Source organism: Ovis aries, chromosome 11, assembly GCF_016772045.2.
Source record: "Ovis aries strain OAR_USU_Benz2616 breed Rambouillet chromosome 11, ARS-UI_Ramb_v3.0, whole genome shotgun sequence".
Lineage (NCBI taxonomy): Eukaryota > Metazoa > Chordata > Mammalia > Artiodactyla > Bovidae > Ovis > Ovis aries.
The window spans coordinates 29,387,534-29,395,055 of NC_056064.1; positions in this window are offsets into that span (position 1 = coordinate 29,387,534).

Consider the following 7,522-nt stretch of genomic DNA (forward strand, 5'->3'; position numbering starts at 1 on the left):
GGGGAGGACTGTACCCCAGAGTGTGATGAAGCTGGTCTCGGGTGAGGCCTGGGCAGTCGTAGAGCTCCCTGGTGGTTCTAGGGGGAATGACTGCACTGTGACCCTGTCATAGGAAACTGGGAGCATCAGGAGAGGAGTCACAAAAAGTTGGAAAGAATGCAAGCTCATTAGAAGAGAGAGAAGACTCCCCAGAAACAGGTGGAGAGGAGACAGGAGCCCACAGGGCGCCCAGGAGGGAGCAGCAGGCATCGCATTCCCTCAGGAAGTGAGTCCGGTCAGGCCGCGCAGGGGACAGGGAATCTTCTCAAAGCCTCCGGGGGACAGGACCGGGGAGGTTAGCCTGGCCTTCTGTAGCAGGGGCTTTGGCTTCTGGCCAAGTGGCAGCATTGCTGGGACTCAGGCCTCTTTGGGGGCCTGGCAGAATTGGATCTGCAGGGAGGTTGAGGGTTTCCTGAGACGGAGATTAGCCTGAGGGGAATTGGGCTCCTGCTGTGATGGTGACCGACCCAAGCGCCTGCCCTCAGCTCTGCTCCAGCCCAGCGCTGGCATCCACAAAGAAGGGGCCCTCCATCCATCACAGCACACACAGCTCTTTCTATAGCGCCTGGGACACTGGGGAAAACCACGCTGCTCTGGCCAGGGTGGGGCGAGGGTGAGGCAAGTCCATGTCAAACTTAAGGAGGCAACGAAAGACTCAATCGTTAGTAAGACTGGTGAGATTTGACCAGTATTGTCAGAATCAGAGTTGATGCAAAAGAGTGCATGGTGGACAGAATATCAAGATTTTGAATTAAGATGGGATGGGATTAGTGGGTTTTCCTTTTGCCCTAATTCCAGTGTGGCACGGCTCTGCTCTGGACTCTCCACCAAAGCACAGGCAAAGGGCAGAGGGGTATCTTCTCCCACTTTCCACCTGCACTTTGCCTGAGTCACCCATCAGCTCTGGCACCTAGAGAACTTCAGGTCTTTGGTCCTGCTGGGGACTGTGGCGGCGGGCAGAGCAGTGGGGCCACCTAGCGGGAGCCTCAGGCAGAGCACCAGAGGGCTTGTTACGCATGTGGAAGATGTGGCTTGTAGACTTGTGGCAGTGGAACAGGGGGCAGCCAGGGGCTTGGGAACAGATGGACTAGGGGGTGTTGAGCAGTGTTGCTGAGATGCTGTTAGTTCTTAGGGTACGCTTCCCTGGTGGCTCAGCTGGTAAAGAATCCACCTGCAATGCAGGAGACCTGGGTTTGATCCCTGGGTTGGGAAGATCCTCTGGAGAAGGGAAAAGATACCCACTCTAGTATTCAGGCCTGGAGAATTCCATGGACTGTATAGTCCACAGGGTCACGAAGAGTCGGACACTGCTGAGCGACTTTCACTTCACTTGGCCTCTAGGGCAGTGTGCTCCCATCACACAGTACCAGGAATCTGGATCATTAGAATCAACAGGGGAGGCCTAGATGTAGCTCCCCGAGCCCCAGCTCAGTTAGGAAGCTTGTGATTGCTCCAATGCCTTGTTTTCCAGGTAAGGACTCAAAACCTCGAGAGTGAGCAGCCCATGATGGTGAAAGAAACTGGAAGCCAGCTTAAGCCTGGAATTTGAATTTTCTTACTCCTGGTTCTCATCCTAGTTCTTCTAGTGGCTAAACTCTCTGTGTTTGAAATGGAAAGATACTGAGGCAGGAACTTTGATTCAAAGTTAAGGAAGACAGTAAGTCCCAGCTCCTTAGGGAGAGTGGAAGGAATAAAAACGTGTCCCTGGAAATGTGCGGTAAGTCTTAGGTTGTGACTGCTGGTGGGTGCAGAGGACCAAGGGGGCCTGAGATATGTTTGGATTTCAACGCTTGGAGGTGGGCTTGTGGGAGGTGGCCAGGCAGGAGGAGCATGTCTGTGGGCATTTGGGGCACAGAGCTGTTGTGGCAGGGGTGTGTGCTCAGCTGGAGGCAGAGGGGACTGTTGATGGCGTCTGAGCAGGGCAGTGACGGATCAGAGTCGTGTTTCAAATAAGGTGACTCGGGAGGATGAAGCCGTCTCGGGTAATTTGCGTGGACTTGGCTGTGATTTTGGTTGCCTTGAACTCAATCCTCTTTTGGCCAGATAGCCTGAGTGGACCTCAGAGCCCACATCCTCACATTACCAGCCTTTAGAGCCCAGGAGGGGTTTCTGTACAACCATGAAAGGCGGGAGGAAACCTGTCAAAATTGCCTTATCCTTTCACTGTGATGATTAATATTCAAACTGTCTTTTTATCTCAGGAGCCCAGGATGATTTAAAACATGGAACTGCTGTTAATATTTCCTTATGGAGATGGCTCGAGCCGCAGAAAAAAACAAGCCTGTGTTCATTGTCAAGCCCATATTTCAGACAGTGAAACAAAGGCAGTAGCACACTGCTCAGGATTACAAGGCAGAACAGGTTGAGCAGGTGTGAGCCGAGCGCCAGCTCCCAGCCACTCAGGCAGGGGCAACGGTCCTGGGATCAGAGTTGGGAATTTAAATCCCTGCCTGTGGAGCTGTCTGGGGTTCCTCGTGGCCGACAGGACTGATTCTAGGCTTGGGCGCAACCCATTGGTGCTGCCGCTCTGACCCTCCCCAGGAGGAAGGGGGAGAAGAGGCTGGAGACGCTATTTACGGCTCCCTGCGATTGCATCAGGACCAGCTGACCCTTTGGGGCCTGGCCCCTGTCCGGCTGGGTCCCCAGGACCATGGGCTGCTCGCTGTTGGCCGTGGGAGGTTGATTCTGGCCACATCACACTCAGTGTGTGTCTATGGGCCACTCATGACACTACATCCAGGACCTTCTGTGGTCTGGATTCACTGTAGGACTGACGGCAAGTCACTGAAACTGAGAAAACTCATGTCCTTTAGTCTACTTCCAAAAGGGCCCACCCCACCTTTGCTGGCTCGTGGGCTGGTATAGAAATGACCTGCGAGTGCCCTTGAGAAAGAGCCACCGCAGGCATGCTCCCCTCATCACCATGCTGGGCTCCCAAGTGTGAGCAGCGGGGCGGGTGGTGGGAAGGGGCCAACTTGTCTCTGCCTCGCGGACTTTACTCAGTGGGCGTCTCAAGCAAGCCTGGGAGTGGAAGGGAGACAGGCCTGTAGGCCCCTCGGGAGACAGAAGGAAGAGAAGTTAGGTTTCTAGCCTAGGACCCTTATGCGAAAGGCTGACTCCGGCCCCTGGGCCTGAGGCCAGAAAGCCCCCAAAATAAACGCCCCTATAAATGCCTTGCTCCCAGTCTCTACACCTGTTGCCAAGGGGACAGAGACCCCAGGCCCAAAATAGGCACAGCTGCCGTGGCTGCTAATCCTGCCCCGAGCTGAGGCTGCGCCATATTTGGGAATGTTTGTTCCTCCACCGGCCGGCCCTCCCCACTCAGCCCCGGGAGCTCAGAGCAAGGGGTCTCTCTACATGGTCCTGATCTGGCTTTCTTAGAGACTTCTGTCCGCCCGTTTCCTGTTCCTGGGAATGGAGTAGGCAGTGGGTAAACACAGGTGGATGAGTTGGTGTGAGACTGCAGACCTGAGATGGCAGAAGCGTTGGAACCTGGGGAGGTGCTGCCTCTGCCCCAGACGGTCTTCACACCTCACCCCCCACCCCCCCCCCCGCCGCACCCCCTCCCAGGGCCTCCTCGCTGTTGCTTGACTCTCTGCCCAGGCTTCTGAGCCAGTGTGAACTGCAAACAGCCGTGCCCACACCCACTGTTTTGGGAAGCCAAGAAATTCATTTGCATGGTTAGGATTGTTGACAGATTTGTAAATAACAGCTTCTGGGTTATTATTATGTCTTTACTAGTGATAGGAGAGGCAGAAAGTCAGAAGAACCAGTCCTCCCCAGGGGTACACCGAGTCCCCCGTCTCCCCCTCTTACCAGGAGTTGAGTTCAGCCCGCACGTGGAGCGCCTGCTGTGTGCAGAGCACTGTGCTTGCCGCTAAAGGGACTGCCTCTCTTTTGGTTTCTGACTATGGAACGTGTCACCCTGTCACCTTCCTCGGTTCCCCGCAGCCTCTGTGGTTTGCTTTGTTTCCATCATCTTTGAGTACTCCTATTTCCTTGACTGTTCTTGAGGCTCCGACTCATTTCCTCTGTGTCTCTGGGTAACCCTCTGCTGCTGACAATGGTCCATTTCCTTTACCTGAGCTGCCCCTTCTCTCTGCAGGCTGGCGTCAGGGGTCTTGATGAAGGCAGCCTGAGGGCGTCTAGCACCCACTCCCCTGCTCCTCCTTGGGGCTCTGAGGACCACCTCTTATTTGATAAAACATGGAGAAGGCCCCCAGATGCCCAGGCTTCTTGCTCCTCACTGCCGTGGAAAGCATGACACATCTTAGCTAAAAATAATCGGTACCATCCTGGGTCCCGGCTGCTGCCACCGTGGGCTTGAGGGCCTCCAGAACGTCTAGGCCTTGCTCAGGGTAACCGGACCGTGGCTGGGCCCCAGCAAGCAGCCTGGGGACAGGTCAGCCTCAGCTGTTTTTAGCAGTGGGATTATTGGGAGGGGTAGAAATAGACCTCCACCTTCTGGGAGGCTTCCTCTGCCCACATTCCCAGGCACACTTTGCTTTATTAAAGCTCTCAGCTGTCGCGGGGACCAGGCATGGGGGAGGCGGGGGGAGGCGGCCTTCTCCAGCAGGAGGAGAAGGAGGCTGCAGAGTGCAGCCAATTGTCCCCCTTCCCCTCCCATCCCCGCCATGAGGACATGTGGCTCTTATTAGAAGCCGAGTCCCTTACACGTTGTGAGGAAGGGGGCCCCCTGACCATCATAAATCAGGATCTCCTCATTTCCAAATAAAGCAGTCTGCCATCCTAGCCCACAGTCCCTTTAGAGTTGACAGATGTATTTTTTAAATCCTGTGTTGATCATGTATTTCTTGTGTAATTAAAAAATTATAAAAGGTAATAAAAAATAGAAATCTACTGCCAAGAGATTTGGCTCAGTAAAGACTTCAGAATGTTTTCTGGATAGTGTAAGAATTACAGGGGGAGAATTAATAAATTCTATGTTCAAGTACCAGGAAAAAAAACAATAAAAGGTGAGACTATCTATACAAAGGAACAGTAACTTGAAATGGCTCTGAATCTGAAGGTGGTGGGATTCCACCCAGAGAACTAAGGGTGAGGGTCCCCCCTTCAGGCTATTTTGCCACTCTGCTTTGGAGCTCACATGCAAAAGGACTGGGCGATATTGCAGATGAGCTAAAGGTCACCAAGTTCCTAGTGACCTGGCCTGTCTGAGGGGAGACTCTCTTAAGACAGAGTGGGCCGGGCTGATGGGACAAGAAGAGTCTGAGTGGAGGCCTGGAGGAACTTAACAGAAATGGTAACAGTCAAAAGGAAAAAACGTGTGCGCCGTGGGTTTATCTGTCTAGTTCTGACGGACTCTCATCAACAGAAAATGAACGTTACCATTTTGTTGTTGTTTGTTGCTCAGTCGTGTCCAGCTCTTTGTGACCCCATGGACTGCTGCCCACCAGGCTTCCCTGTCCTTCATCATCTCCCAGAGTTTGCTCAAACCCAAGCCTACCTCCTCAAGGTACTTGTCACGTCTGTTTCCCAGCTGCTCAGGGAGGCAGTGTTTTGTAGTGCAGAGGAGTTTGGGCGCTAGGGAGAATCCCAGTTCTAGAGGCCAGTGTGACCTTGAGCTCATTGCTCTGTGGTTCCGTTTCTTCCTCTGTGAAGCAAGGGTGACAGCTGCGATTGTCATCACTGGGTAAACAGTGCTGAGAGCCGGGGACAGAGTTCAGGGGACAGGCTCGAGTCTACCCTCCCCTTCTCTGCTCCCAGACTCGACTCCCCTTGCTCCCATGCGGGGCACGGCTGGGGCTTATTTGGAATGAGGTTCTTGCTTTCCTTTCTCTCTGCAGTAATAGGGCTTATATTTTCTATAGTCATGGGCATCCTTTGCTTCATGGAATAAACGAACACTGGCACAGTTGTTCACAATATTAACAGAAAATGAATGTTACCATTTTGTTGTTGTTCGTTGCTCAGTCGTGTCCTACTCTTTGTGACCCCATGGACTGCTGCCCTCCAGGCTTCCCCGTCCTTCATCATCTCCGGGAGTTTGCTCAGACTCATGTCCATTGAGTCAGTGATGCCATCCAACCATCTCATCCTCTGTCATCCCCTTCTCCTTCTGCCTTCAATCTTTACCAACATCAGGGTCTTTTCTAATGAGTCAGCTGTTTGCATCAAGTGGCCAGTGTATTGGAGCTTCAGCTTCAGCATCAGTCCTTCCAATGAATATTCAGGACTGATTTCCTTCAGGATTGATTGGTTGTATCTCCTTGCCATCCAAGGGACTCTGAAGAGTCTTCTCCAATACCATGGTTAAAAAGCATCAATTCTTCAGTGCTCAGTTTTCTTTATGGTCCAACTCTCACATCCATACATGACTACTGGAACAACCACAGCTTTGACTATACGGGCCTTTGTTGGCAAAGTAAAGTCCCTCACCAAATCAGAGCCTAATTGGAAAGTTACGGATTGCTTCCACAACTCACCTGCTCACCTTCTTCAAGTGAAATGTTGTGCTTTGTCAGTGTGTGGGTGTGGCAGGTCCTACAGCCTCAGGGGTTTTCAGCTTTATGGCCCCTGTCTACATAAAATGCATCATCTCATCAATTCTTTGCTTAAAATTCTATAAAGTGAGTTCACTTCGAAGGTGGTCTTGCTTGCCCGCCTGCCTCTTTTTTCTTTCTTCCTTTTTTATTTGCATTTTATCATGTATTTTTAAAAGATAAGGACTATTTTAGAAAACATTATCATAGTATCACCTTGAAAATGAACAATAATCCCATATCATCATCAAATATCTAGTCATTATTCACATTTTACGTGATGGGATATACATGTGTATCCTAACAAGGTCCAAGCCGAGCAGTTGGTGGATAGGGCTGAGTCTCATTTAATCTAGAATTCCTCCTTCCATTTCTTTCACGGATTTGTTCCCTTGTGATTCATTTATTGAAAAAACTAGATGTTGTGTTCAGTTGCGTTCCCCATGTCCTGGAGTTTATTGGTTCTCTCTTGGGTCTGTTTCTGCTTTCCTGTAAGCTGGTGGATACAATTAGGGTCTGGATCAGACCCCAGTGTGATTGCTGGGTGGGGATTTTTCCTGGGCAGTGATGTATATACTTCTTTCTGCAGGCATGTCATGTCTTGATGTCTTATTTTAATACTAGTAGCCATAATTCATCAGGGGTTCATAATTTGTATAAAAATGGTGACGTGCCAGACCTTTCCTTCCTTCTTCATCTACCAGTTTGAACGCCTCTGTAGCAAGCTTCGTCTGCTTCTTCCATCCCCCACTTTCCCTGGAAGGTGGCCTATAGCCATCAGTGTGCAGCAGAGAGGCTCTGGGCAAACGCAACCCTTGGCCCAGCCTCAGGCCAGGCCTGGCCCAACCTTGGTCTCACTGCTGGGATTCCTTTCATCAGTAGACCCCCCAGGAGGACACAGCACGTTCTAGTCACAGCGTTGCCGGAAAGGGGGAAAGCACGACAGAGAGATGTGGTCTTTAAGGTGAAATGATCTGAAA